The following is a 14,507-nucleotide window of genomic DNA, read 5'->3' as shown; positions in this document are numbered from 1 at the left end:
TGATCAGTTAAGCAAACCATTCCAAACCGTTGGCCTGAAGCAATATGACCATGGAGCCCCACAAGAACCTGGGCTGTAGGGTGCCCACTGGACAGGATCTGTGAACACACAGAAGAGCAGCCTTTGCCAATACCTGGCCAAGGAGAAGGGAGAAAGAAAGACTTCCCCAGCTTCACCCTTCTCCCACATCCCGAGGTCCTCCTGGTGTTTCCAGTTCTAAACCCAGCAGAAAACAGAAAGCAAGGAGCCTGCACCTAAAGGTCATGAGGTTCAGCCTCCTGGCACGTAGCAGTGGGGAAGAATGGAGAGCTCTCTGAGATGGGCAGAGAGGACACACGCAGCATTAGATAGAGGAGAGGTTGTGGGGTGTATTACATGAGGTCTTGAAAACCCTGCAAGAGATTTCACCCTGCTGGAGTGGGAAGTCGTAGGAGACACAGTCAGGAGAGGGACTGCTTCTGACTCAGACTTAAAAAGATCCTTCTGGCTGATGTGTTGAAAAGGGCAGAAGAGAGAAATGGGTGCAGCAGGATAACATTAGGAGGCTGCTACCATCATCAAATGAGAGGAACAATGGCCTAAGAAGATGGCTAGTTGGAAAAATGCAAAGGAGAGGTTAGATGCTTGATATGTTCTGACAGTAGCATCAACGGGACTTTGTGATGATTGGATCAGAGTGATGAGATAAGGAGAAGCATCAGAAGACGACTCCAGGACCTCTGACCGGAGTAGCTGGAAGGGAGAAGTCATCACTAACAAATGTGAGGGATCTGCAGGAGGAACTGGTGTGCAGGGAAGATGGAAAGTGGTTTGGACACGTTGAGTCTGAACTGTTTATGTAGCAAAATAGAGACTTTCATGAGGCAAAAGCTGATACAAGCCTGAAGTTCAAGAAAGAGGTTAGGTCCCGATGTATTAATTTAGGAATAGTCAGCAAAATGGAACCTAGATTCCTACAGTCAGGGAGCACATATGCATGCACATAAGTGCGTATGCCCAGCACAACATCAGTTCTACATAAACCTTCGATATTATTCTTACTCTTGATTCTTCTTCTTCTTTCCCTTCAGTACACTTGATTAGGATTTATACACTATTTTTTGTTTTGCTAAAATAAACCTTGACATTCTGTGAGACTGTAGCTTCAGCAGAACTTTTGACCGGCTCAAGCTTATATAGACCTGTATCTTCCTGCTGATACCAATAACTACAACCAGAAACTCTGAAAATAATGCAAGAAACAACCAAAGGAGAACTCTGAATGGTGGCTGGATAAAGGTGGAATGGTTTGGTACCTAAGGACTAAAAAGAGGAAAACATGAGCACAGCAGCAGGGCATCCGATTTACCCCTACCCATACAAGGATACCCAGAGGCACCATTTCCAGACCCCCAACCAATGGCAGAACCAAACCCAGGTAGATGTACAAGCGATAAACATCATTATTACAAACATTTTCTCGGGCTGTTATCTTTTTGTCTTGGATGCTTTCCCTTAGAGATGCTTTACAATGGAATGTTGTTCTAATCTGTGGATCACTGACTTTCCATGCCTTCGTGGTTTTAAAAACGTTAGTCTTATCTAGACGTGCTTTTCTCATTGCACAGATTAACTGAGTTAATGTGTGCACAACTAACGGGGGAAGGACGATTTGAGCCGAATCCCACAGCGCAACACACACCTGTAGGTAATGAACACAAAGAAAAAGCATCTTGAAATTGACCAGAAAGGAACCCATTACGTATAGGTGAACAGCAGTTAAAATGTAAAGGATTTATCATCTGAAATGATGAAAGCCAGAAAGAAGCAGCCCAATAGTTTTTTTCTTGTTTTCCCCATACCATTTAACCGCTGAATGAAAAGAACTTTCAACTCCAAATAAAGACACACTCAGATGAAAGAAAAGTAGAAAGATATTTGTTGTTCCTGGAAACAGAGATAAGCCCTAACATATCAATAATTATATAAAATGTAAACGGCCTAAATACATCAATCAAAATACACAGATTGGCAGAGTGGATAAAGAAAATGCCACTCACCTACATGCCCTTTATTAGCAACTCACCTTAAATTCAATTATATGGCCAATTTGAAAGTAGAAGTATGAACAAAGATAGACCATGCAGCATTAATCTAAAAATCAGAAGAGACTCTATTAATATCTAATAAAGTAGACTTCAGAGCAAAGAAAATTACTAGAGACAAAGAGGAGCACTACAAAAATGATAAAAAGATAAATCTACCAGGAAATTATAATAATTCTAAATGTATATGCACCAAACAATAGCACCTTAAAAGGCATGAATCAACAACTGAAAGGAGAAATAGACAAATCAAACATTATGGTTGTAGATTTTAATACCTCTCTCTCAGCAACTGATAAATAAGCAGAAAACCAGCCAGGATACATGGGATCTGAATAATCACAATCAATTAACAGTATCTAATTGACATAAGCAATACATCCCATACGACAACAGCAGGATATGCATGTTTACAGGTGTTCACGGAGCATTCACTAAGATAGACCACATCCTGAGTCATAAAACAAACCTCAATACATTTAAAAATTACAGTCCTATAGTCTATTATCTGACATAATGAAAACAAACTAGAAATGAATAACTAAAAATCAACAGGAAAATCTCTAAACATAAGGAAATTAAACTACAGACTTTTAAATGAGCCATTTGTCAGGAAAAAGTCTCCAAAGGTTTAAAAAATACATAGAATAGAATGAAAAGGAAAATACAGCATTTCAAAATATGTGCAACACAGCTAAAGCAGTGCTGAGAGGGAAATCATAACATGAATCGCTTATACTACAAAACAGCAAAGGTTTCGAATTAATTATCTAAGTGAATGCCTCAAAAAAGTAGAAAAGTACAACAAAATAAACTAAAATCAAGTAGATAGAAGGAAATAATAGGGAGCAAAATCTGTGAAACTGAAACAGAAATTTAATAGAAAAAATTAAAATCTAAAACTGTTTTTTCAAAAAAATCAACGAAGTTAACAGACACTAGCAAGACTGACAAAAGAAAGAAGATACAAACCAGAAATATCAGGAGTAAAATAAGTGATATCACTACAGATCCTACTGTGATCTAAATAAAATAAAGGACTGCAACAACCAATTTATGTTCATAAATCTGACCACTCAGAAGAAATAAATCACTTCCTTGAAAATCACAAACCAAAACATCTCAACCAAGATGAAATAGATAATTGGAAGAGTTTTATAAACATTAAAGACATTGAAGCCTAACTAAAAATCTCCCAAAAAGAGATTTTCAGGCCCACATGATTTCACTGGAGGATTCCAACAGACATTTAAAGAAGAGCTAACAGCAATTTTATACAACCTCTTCCAGAAAATAAAAGAGGGGAAAACTTTTCAACTTTTTTTATAAGCTCAGAACTATCCTGACACCAAAACCACCAAAGAAAATACAAGAAAAAAAAATCTATCACTGAAAGCTTTTCAAGGGGAAGACTAGACTTTGGCATTGGGAAATTTTAATTTCACTAACCATTCTTCCAATTTATTTGCAATTGTTTCCTTGTATTTTAGTCGCATATCTTTTTTAATCCCAAGATATATTATTATTTAATTATTGTTTATATCATTATGGTTGTTTACATTTAGTCACACAATTATCACTCTCTTTTCTCTTAATGTTTTTTTAAATGTCAGATCTTCATTCTAGGATTATTTTCTTCTTACTGAAATCCTTCAAAATCATCCTCTAGCACTATACTTAATAATAATGTTCTCCCTATAGGTGACTTAGTTTTTTGTTATCTAAAATGTCTTTATATTGCTGTAATTCTTGAACCTAATTTTGCTAGGTACACCAACCTCAGCTGGTAATTCTTTTCTTACAGTGCTTGGAAAAGGTTATTCTTCTGTCTCTTAATTCTCATTGTTTCTGTTCACAAATCTTATGGCAGTTGAATTATTTCATTACAGATGTTTCTCATGTCTCTGTAGCTGCATTTAAGATCTTCGCTTTGTTTTTGCTGTTCTGAAGTTTTATTAGAAAATGCGTAAGTGTGGATTTCTTTTTTATTTTCTTACTATTAGTTCTTCCATAGTATGGCTTTCACACCATTCCCTTCACTCTTTCATCTGTGGCTCAGCTTAAACTGAAGCTAGAGTTTTTCAATCGACTTTTTACATCTCTTAACCTCTTTTATATTTACCATCTCATTATATTTCTGGGTATCTCTGCGTAATTTCTTCAGAGAAATCTTCTATTTTACTTCTCTCATCGTTCACTTTAACAACTATTGAGTTCTTAATTCACTGATTTTTTTTTTTTATTTCTAAAAGTTATCTATTCTAATTATGTCTGGTTATTTTTAATTGTCTCTTTCCTTGGGCTCATTTTTGATTTGGTTTCTGTGACTGTCATTTCTGGTGCCACTTTTTTTGGGTTTTTCTGGTAACTTTTAATTGTGAGCTTCTTTGTGGTTCGCCTTGCTACACAGACATACAAAATGGCCGAAGAAATGCTCTTCTTTGGAGAGGATTTGCATTTGCTTCTGTTAGAAACCAGGGAATACCTTTAGTGTAGGAGCACTCTGGCGCTAGGAATCTTCAAGGAGCTCTGACATAAGTCTCTGGTGCTAGGACGTGCAGGGTAGTGGCCGTCTTAACTCGAGCCCCAGCTGGGGTCATACACATCCAAAGGTATCTGAAAGATTGATGGGAGGCACCTGCTAGGATCTTGCTTGAAAAAGAATCTAGGAACCTCCTGGGAAAGAACGTATCCCAAAGAAAATAAAAGCAGGAGTGATAACTGCCAGTCGAGGGGTCTAGGTGGTCAGGGGTGGAGCATTGTCGGTGGAGAGCGCTGTCTGTCTCCTGCCCGTCTCCCCTTGGCCAGCCCCAGCTGGCTCCTGCATGGCTCTCCTGGAAGCGCAAGTGCAATGGGACCCAGGCCTGGGCAGCTCTGATGGAGATTGTGTTCTTGCAGGTGTTAAAACTGTGCATCTGGATATACAGCTTAGACGGCCTCTGCTGTCACCCCAGAGGTGCAGTCTCCACTCCAGCTCCAGGGTTTTAAAATGTGCTTCAACCCCTAAGGGAAGTCTTTTGATAAATATCAAATTGGTTCTAAGCTCAATACAGGGGCTCTGTAGTCCCTGCTCTCCAAACGCTGTAAAATGTGTGCTTCTGCTTCTCCAATGGCATCAACATTTGAGAGGCCATCCAGGCACAGCTGCACAGCCTTGGTTTCCTCTGATGGTGCCTGACCCAGAGAGATGAGGGAGGCAAGGGAGGTCTCCACTCTGATGTCCAGCCAGTCAGCCTTCTGCTCTGAAATCTGGGGGACTGTGCCATGCGGATAGGAGTTACGGCTCCATAGCTAGTTGGCTCAAACGCTTTCAAAGCCCGTGGGAGAGGGTCATCTTGCAGAGGGCCAAGATATATTAAACTCCCGTACAATCTGGTCTTTTATTGTTAGCATAACCCTGTCTCTTTATTCGCAGGTTAATGAGATATCCTGGGTTATCCTGATGCTGTGATTTTATAATTGTGTGTGTGTGTTTAATAGAATCCTTACTTCAAACACAAATGGAAGCCCAATGTATAAAAACAGATCCAGTACTCTGCTTCCCTCTCTCCTTGCTGTCCCTTCCTCCACCCTCTTCAGTGGCTCACAGAGGAGCCATGTGTAAGGCACAGGGTCTGTTGACCACGGATGGGAACCATGAGCCCAGAATGATGTTATCCAGTGGAGGGCAGGGAGTCACCCATGGCAGCCATAGGAAGTGTCAGGGCATCCCTGTTACGCACAGTGGGATCTGCCCAGAGCTTCAACTCCAAATATAAAGTGTGTCTTCTCATCCAGTGGGGTTTAAATTGCACTTCTGTAACCACAAATATATAACAAACCTGCAAAGACAACTCAAAAAGGGATAAAGACCAAGATAGATGGAAAACCAGAACAGCACAGAGCTACCCTCCTCAGTGAAAACTGCAGAAAAGAAAAGATTCTCTGTCATGAAACTGATTAAAAAGCTGCTCCTTCAACACCACACTTGGAAAATGTGCAGGAGCCATCGCCAAGGACGTTCTGTAATTTCTGGTAAGAGAAATAGCAGGCAAAACAGCCCAAACCGTAAATACCAGAGACATGCTATTACAGCTACTTTCTGACACATGTATGTGTCATTGAGATGGGCACAGCATAGGTGGGTATTAACCAGGGTGGATGCATTGGACACCATTGAGATGGACATGTCATAGGTGGGTATTAAACAGGGTGGGTGCATTGGACACCATTGAGATGGACATGTCATAGGTGGGTATTAAGCAGGGTGGTGCATTGGACACCATTGAGATGGACATGTCATAGGTGGGTATTAAGCAGGGTGGGTGCATTGGACACAGTTCTGATTCACTGTGCCTGACCCATCAACGCTTGAGGCACAGAATTCTTCCACACATTTTTCATGAGAAACCTAGACTAAGTGGATTATGCCCAATTACCACAAATATGTGCTTAACGGGAACATGTTTAAGTGGCACAAATACCAAGCTAAGTAGTGCCTTCCTGCGGTGTTTATAGGAATGGGGTCAAAACAGGCTGGGACTGCACTGCAGAGGACCAACCTTGGTGACAGCAGTCAATGCACACATGAAAAGCAGTTCACGCGTTTTATTTATTAACAGTCATCTCCTAATGCTGTGCGTGTTTACTTTTCAGGAGAACTTTTCCATGGCTTTCCCACACTCCCTGAGAGCATGAGCCGGGTTTTTCTTCTCTGCAGAGTTGCATGCCTGGTGGAGAGGACATAGTGGGCACCCGGTAAACATGGATCAGATGCCCCATGAGAGGATCCAAGCCATCAGCACTGATGATGATTTAGGCTCTGTCATTGGAAGTTTGTAAAACCCCACTTTTAGTGAAATCTTGGGCTTCTCCTGAATGAAATGGGCGAAAGCCTGAATCCTCCAAGATGTTGGTCAAACCTAAGCAAGGACAAGAGCCCCGAGTTTAGTTGTAAATAGTGGAGAACACTCTCCTGGGATAAAGGGCGGCGAGAAAAATGAGACCACGAGGCAAGAAAGTTTGGAAAGCGTTGTTGCCGCCACCTCTGCTTCTCTTCCTGCTGGTCTCTCCACATTCTGCTCGTTAACAGACCTTCCTTCATCACCGTTGGGTGCTTCATCCTCAGGGTCACTCACAGAGGCTGCCGGCTGTAGCCGGGCACCAGGCAAGGATCCCTAGGGTCAGTCACAGATGTTGCCAGCCGCAGCCGGGCACCAGGCAAGGAAGGGCTGCTGGCCAAAGACCCTGGCACTCAGCAGCAAATGGCTCCCACTGACGGCTGGGTCTCCACCTCCTGTGCTGTAACTCTGTCAGTTACATGGAATTCAAAGTGAAAGGAAAACTACCAGAAGGATGAGAGGTTAGAATGGCATCTCAGGATTGATTGACTTTGCCTTGAACCCATAAAAGGTCATTTTAATGCCAGGTCACTTAACTCTCCTGGAGGATGGCCAAACTCTCTGCGAGCTCTGGACAGGAGAGTGAGAATAATGCTGTCCACTCAGGTCATGTCGACATTTACAAAGTGAGAAAGAGCCTCCTGTTTCTCGGTAGGGAACAGACGTTTAACTCCTCACTGGGCAGATCACACCAGAGTGAAATGTGGCTCTGTGTCTTGGACCCCTGGCATCTGTGCACCAGTTTGTGACACTCTCCGACAGCTGTACCTTTGCCGACCCTCTCTTACAGTGGAGGCGAGACAGCAGCTTTCGGGTGACGGGTTTGTTAACAAAGAAGTGAACCCATCCCGTATCACGGGTGAACATGTCCAGCCGCTGGGGCCCAGCGGCTGTGGGCATAAGCCCTCCTGATCCTCAGCTTTAATGACTACAAATCCCATCTCAAGTTTCTCAACAGCCAATTATGGATTTTCTCTTTTCCTCCAATAAACCAGATATCATCAAATCATGAGATGACAGGATATGTTAGAATTTTCATACAGTTACATCGGAACTTTTTAACCAGTTGGCTTATGAAATAATCTATTTTAAAATCCAGACTTTTAAAAATATAAAGCTTGGCTTTATATTCTATTTAGTGGATGCAAATACTGGCTTTATTTTAGAAAATATTTAGTGTATTTTGGGAGCAATACCAGCTCCTGAGTCAGACAGACCTGGTATAAAGCATAGCCTTGTCACTGATTAACTGTGCATCTGACAACTTGGTTTAATACTGAGCTTCAGTTTTCCTATGTGCAATAAGGAAATAACAACGTCTAGTTCAGAGAAGCATTTCTTATGTTCTGAACAGATGTTTCATTTTACTATAATCCAGAAAATCTTAATTTGGAACTCAGAATGGCATCAGAATTACCTGGAGCACTTGTGAAAATGCAGAATCGTTAACTTCCTTAGAAACTTGAGTTTTTAAAGAGGAAATGAATGTAAGCAAAAAATATTTTCAGAGTAAGTAGGCCGGGCACAGTGGCTCACGCCTGTAATCCCAGCACTTTGGGAGGCTGAGGTGGGTGGGTAGCTTGAGGAGGTTGAGGCTACAGTGACCTGTGATCGCGCCACTGCATTCTAGCCTGGGCGACGATGCCAGTCTCTGAAATCTTAAAGCAATAGGTAAATAAATAGGTAAATAAATAAATAAATAAACTTGTAAAGAAATGTTCAGTCTCATTATCACTAAAGTCTCAAAGATATTGAGGTATGATTTTATCTTTTTTTTTTTTTTTTTTTCATTTTTGAGACAGAATCTCGCTCTGTTGCCCAGGCTGGAGCATATTGGTTCAATCTGGGCTCCCTGCGACCTCCACCTCCCATTTTGAAGCAATTCTTCTGCCTTAGCCTCCCCAGTAGCTGAGACTACAGGGGCATTCCTCCATGCCTGGGTAATTTTTGTATTTTTAGTAGAGACAGGGTTTCACCATGTTGGGCGGGCTGGTCTAGAACTCCTGACCTCATGTGATCCACCTGCCTCGGTCTCCCAAAGTGCTGGGATTACAGGCGTGAGCCACCATGCCCGGTTCTACTTTATCTTAAATAAGTCACTGTATTGTGGTAACCAACACTGTTGCAATCTGGTAGACATCTGTGTTAAGTTCTTTCAGTGATTTTAGCAAATTGGACCTTCCAGCATTTAACTTTAGACATCTCTTCAGTCCTGACCCTGCCGGGGGCCAGCTGCTCCGGTGGTCAGCCCCACTGCTGGGGAACAAGTGAGGTGCCCACAGAGAGGGTGTCTCGGGTACTGGATGGAGAATGCATCTGTACCGCCAGGCATGCAGTAGGCATGCGGTAGGCATGCAGTGAGTTATGATTTAATTACAGGATTGTTTAAACGAAGTTTCCCAATCCTTCCAAAGAGCCCCTCCCCACTTGCTCAGACACAGCACAGGCGCAGCTCTCTAAGGGCTGAGGAGGTGAGGAACGGAAGTGACACTGAGAGCCTGGACCCTGTCTCCGCGCTGTGCTGCAGGTCTCAGGCCTGTGGAGGTGACTTTTCCGGAGAGAAATCACGTTCTTCCCAAACTTCTGATCCCTCAGCATCACTACGTATATGATTTGTATTAAAGCAATGTCCTGATTGAAATTCCTTACATCTTTTTAAACGCCTGGTACCCTGTGACGTGGTTAACCTTGGCTGCATCAAATGAAGGGTGGTGCATCAGCCACTGTGTCCAATACATGGATAAAAACTCTTCAAACACGTTAAGACGTAAACGCTGCAAACGCTCTGACAAAAGTGGAGAGACACAGAGCCAGATAAATAATAGTACATATTTTTGAAAAAGATGAGCTTGAAATTAAAAAGCAGCGCAAGCACAGACCCCCTTGCAAATTGCACGTGTGAGAGCTGGCGCCAGATTACTGTAGTTCCCAGGGACCTGTCCAAGACCCCCAAACCATGTACACTGTGGAAGATAAGCGCAAGAAGGCAGCTAAGCATTGGCCCGGTTTCTCTTCCTAGCTTCTAATTGCAGATTTTACTTTGGTGGTGGAATACTTTCCTTTGTTACACAGTTTTTATTAGGACCTGCCTCATTACAGGATCACACACTTTTTAATGAATGTAGGTTCATCTATATCCTGTTTCTTTCCTTCTTCATTTCATAAATGTTTGCATTAATAAATATTCAGTGAACACTTACTCTGTTTGGTTATTTCTTTAGCTATTTTGGGGGAAAATGAATTAGGCATAATCCCTGCCCTCAAGAAATTTCTTGTCTCCCACTCGCAGGATCACTGACTTGTCTTCACTTTCATCTATGGGAAGATTTCCTCCTCCTTTCTCCTTCCTTGACACAATCTTCTTCCCTTCCCTCTGCCTCTAAGTCATGAGCATAAACTCTTTAACAGGACTAGTCTTAGGCTGAAACCACAAGTTATTTTCTGTCTTGAAAACATACGGAAAACAAAAAAACCCTCTAAATCAATAAATGACAAATGGCTTCTATTCCTATCTGAAACTAAGAGAAAATACTATGAAGAAAGAATGTAAATTTACATTTTGTACGTTTTTTTCTGCCAAACCAATTTGCCTGAATCCGAGGCAGAAACTGTGGTGTCTGAGTCTGTGTAACCCCTGGATTTTCAGAAAGAGGAAAGACTCTGCCGACAGCCAGATCTTGCTGTTCCTAACTGAGGACCAGCCAGGCTCAGAGGGCAGCAGTGATGCTGAGCTGAGACCACACTGCAGCAGGGCCTGGAGCAGGAGGGAGGCAAACCCACCACATATCAGATACCACCATGCAGCCCCTCGGACTAACAGGGACACTGCCACTTCATCCCATTTCATGTCCTCTGCTAGTGGCTTGTACTCATCTGTCATCTGATTATTCATAACTGCTTTGAAATATTTCATTAGACCTTTAAAATAAATACAGTTGGTCAAAGGGACAAGAGGTTCAGTGACTGAGCAATAGATAGAAACAAAGGAGAGAATCTTAAATGGATAAAGAAACAGGTCCCTATTTTTGGTGTATGCTCTGAACATAACATTATTTCAGAGTATAAATTGGAAAAACTCCCCAAAACATACCACAAAATTAAAACAGTGTTTTAGTATGACACAATCAATAATGGTTAGTTGTTTGGCTTTTGTTTTCGTATTTATGCTTTTTTATAACTTCATTTTAAAATATATATGCTGTTGGGCTTCACAATTTCTCTACTGGCACAGGATGAGAAATAGTCAATGAAATAATTCATCTAAGTAACTTTTACAAATTAATTAAAACGTGAAATGTAGACAACCTTCCCTTCCAGTCAACCTCAAGGAGACCCAGCTGCTGACGAGAGCTGACCTCAGTGTCTGGTTGAAGACGTCAAGAACAAGCTGTTCTCATGCATGGTCCTTGTTTCTTTCCTCCATAAAACAACTAATTGAATTTGTCTGGGCTTGGTTTTGTCTGTCTCCACCCAATCTCTGGTGCCTGTTGGGGGCTTGGCCCACAGTAGGTGCTCCCTGTCCATTAGCTAAACAGATGACAGTGGACATGGCAGCCGATGCTGGTTAGAAGCTGGCACCTGCCGGATGGAAAGGAGAAAGCCCAGGCAAGACACCGCCGTCCCCCGGCTCTCAGGCACCATCTGCACGCACAGTGTATGAGAGCCTCTCCAACCGCAGTCATGATTTGTACTAGAGCCGTGCAAAGAGGGAGGGTTTTGCTACTTTCATTACACGAAATGCCCAGATGTCTCTAAGTTCCTAAATAAATATTCTATTTATAACTAAGTCTAATCTTTAAATTTCTGATACTCCTGAATATTAAAGAATGTCATGGGCCTGGACTATTACTACCAATAACAGTTATTTTGTAAGCATTGAAGTCTTTTTCAACAGATGACCAGAAAAACTGTGTAGATGGGACTATTTCATTTCATTCCACAGTTTCCAGCAGCTCTTTTCCTGAGCTGGGCCTGCAGCCACAGACCCTCAGCTCAGGTGGGAGGCATAGGAATCGCCACCATGTGGAGCCAACAGTTCTTTGTCTGAACCCACCTGTATTAGTGTTTTCATGCTGCTGATAAAGACATACCTGAGACCGGGCAATTTACAAAAGAGAGGTTTAATGGACCCAGTTCCGTGTGGCTGGAGAGGCCTCACAATCATGGCAGAATGTGAAAGGCATGTCTCACACGGTGGCCAACAAGAGAAGAGAGCATGTGCAGGGAAACCCCTGTTTTTAAAACCATCAGATCTCGTGAGACCCACTCATGATCATGAGAACAGCATAGGAAAGGCCTGCCTCCATGATTCCATCACCTCCCACCAGGTTCCTCCTACAACGTGTGGGAATTCAAGATGAGATTTGGGTGGGGACACCCAAATAATCTTATTATTTTTCAGCCCCTGTGTTATCCACATGACACCCTCTGTTACTGATGCTTAAGGAGTAGCTTTCTCATTTCCATGGCATGTGTCTTCATCAGCTCCCTGAACAAGGGGTCAGCTCGAGCTGCACTTCCCCAGCCTGCAGGGTTTTCGCACAGGAAGCCTCAGTCTCTCTCCTGAGCAGAACGTCCTTGACAAATGCCAAGTAGGACATTTTAACAGGGCCATCTTGCTTCTCCTTCAGAACATGAGCACACGGAAAAGTTGGCAGCAACTCAGATCCACAAAATGAGCAAAGGTCTTTCTGCGCAGGTGATCTGTTTGGCAGCTCATTTACCTGTGCAAAGAGAGAGTTCCAACGCATGCTTCAAGAGCACAGTGAATTTGCCATTACTGTTATTTGGTCTTATTATAGATGTATAAAAAAAGAAAATATTTTGGAAAGTGCTCCAGTCTTAATGGGAAATAAGGCCTATAAATATAAAAAGATAGCCAAGCAGAGCGATCCACAAAGTGGCAGCAATGTGAAACCTCTTTTCCTAAATATACATTATGTCTTTAAAACAGTACACATGCAGCGTATGCCACTCATTGCGTCTTGGTCATTGAGGAAAAAATTCAGATAGATAAATATAGATAATTAGTACATGTAGACATATTTTAAATTATTAAAATAAATATATGGGCAAACCACATCTTTGATTTAGGTAAACATTGAGCATCTACTAAGCAGCATTTAAAAGGTTTTTGAAGCATTCTTCCTAATTCTTTTCTGCAAATCCTTTTTAAATATCTGATTCCATTAACTTAAAACCCTGCCAGTGTTACAGTTTCCATGGAAGAAGGCATTTTCATTACTCTGACACTAAATTAAAATCTTTCTTTGTCCTTCTAGCTAATGGAGAGCACCGGCGTTGCCAGCCAGCGCAGTGGCGCTGGATGACAGGGATTCCACCAGAATCATGAGGGCAGCCATCCTGGGACCGGGGGGAAAAGGCACAGCGTTTGATTGGTGAGTCTGTTTCTTGTCTCCAGGCTGCTTTGTGCTTTTCCCTCGGCATGGTGGCCCCTCCGTCCCCAAGTTTATAGCATTCTGCGAGCCTTGGGTAACAGGCTATTTCCATCACTGGCCCTGATGCATGAAAGCCACACTGCCAGCTTGTCATCATCACCAATCCGGGTTCCTTTCCAATGGAGTAAGGGAAACTCCAGGCCTGGACTGGAAGAAGCTTATCTCCATCGGGGAAATGTCTGCAGGTGACTGAAGCTTTCATTCCACCATAGCATATTTCAAGAGCACACACTCACTCACCCTAACACTTAGTAAGGACCTGTTTACAGGAAAACTTTTATTTTGAAGCCTGCATCTCTGCCAAAAGATAGAGAGTGCTAAGATGTTCCATTCCTTTTTAAGGAGATTCCACTGGCCCTTTAAGCAAGAAATGACTTCACAGTCGAAACTTTGGTTTGGAAGACTCTTGTTTCAAATCTCGGCAGCATCCAATAAGCCCACCTCATCAGCTGGTGGTAAGCACCTAGGACTTGGGCCAGGAGAACGAAGGAAAGAAACACAGTAATTTAGTAAAAAGGTATCATAAAACATCAGATCTGCTGTTTGTGGCTGTGGGTGCTTTGGAATGTGCACACACACGAGGTTTTCCTCTCCCTGCCGCTTCCTCCTTCTCTTCTCCCTCTTCACACAGAAGTAGCTGCATATCAAGAATTGGTCTTTCCCAAAGCCTAGGCCTTCAGGAGAACTTGGAAGTTTTCAGACAAAAAAGAACAGTGTTTGTAAACCAGGTAAGTCTTGGAAAGGGCATCTTGGAAACGGGTGGGATAGGAAAAGGGCCCCAGTGCATGCCAGCACCATGACAGACCGAGACCTCTCCTCTGTGTGCGGAGGGGAGGGTTAAGCATTTGGAGACAGTTGGAACCAGTTCTTTGCTTCCTGGCCTGAAGTAAAGAAGCATCAGACAGGAATATCAGGTGTGTTTAGGAAAACCGGGTTGACAGCCACTTTCACAAAGTATTTCTGGGTCCCAGCCTGGTGGGTGTTGTAACTAGAAGGCCAAGCGAGCAGAGAGATGGTGGCCTCAGGAGGTCTGACTGAGAGAATGAGCTTTGGAGCCAGGCAAGAAGTTCAGGTGCCACTTGTCT

At 42.6% G+C, this 14,507-nt stretch overlaps 1 long non-coding RNA gene across 1 annotated transcript in view; it reads left to right on the top strand.

The window, feature by feature from the left end:
- The window catches only part of LOC111530918, a 30,027-nt gene extending 16,159 nt beyond the window's left edge, over positions 1-13,868 (top strand). The window contains exon 4 of the long non-coding RNA XR_002728053.2: positions 13,765-13,868. This is a non-coding gene — a long non-coding RNA (uncharacterized LOC111530918). The remainder of the gene's footprint in view (positions 1-13,764) is intronic.
- Positions 13,869-14,507: the final 639 nt, after the last annotated feature.

This window comes from Piliocolobus tephrosceles, chromosome 5 (assembly GCF_002776525.5).
Source record: "Piliocolobus tephrosceles isolate RC106 chromosome 5, ASM277652v3, whole genome shotgun sequence".
Lineage (NCBI taxonomy): Eukaryota > Metazoa > Chordata > Mammalia > Primates > Cercopithecidae > Piliocolobus > Piliocolobus tephrosceles.
The sequence above is the reverse complement of the archived record's forward strand: the minus strand, read 5'-3'. Positions and strand labels throughout refer to the sequence as shown.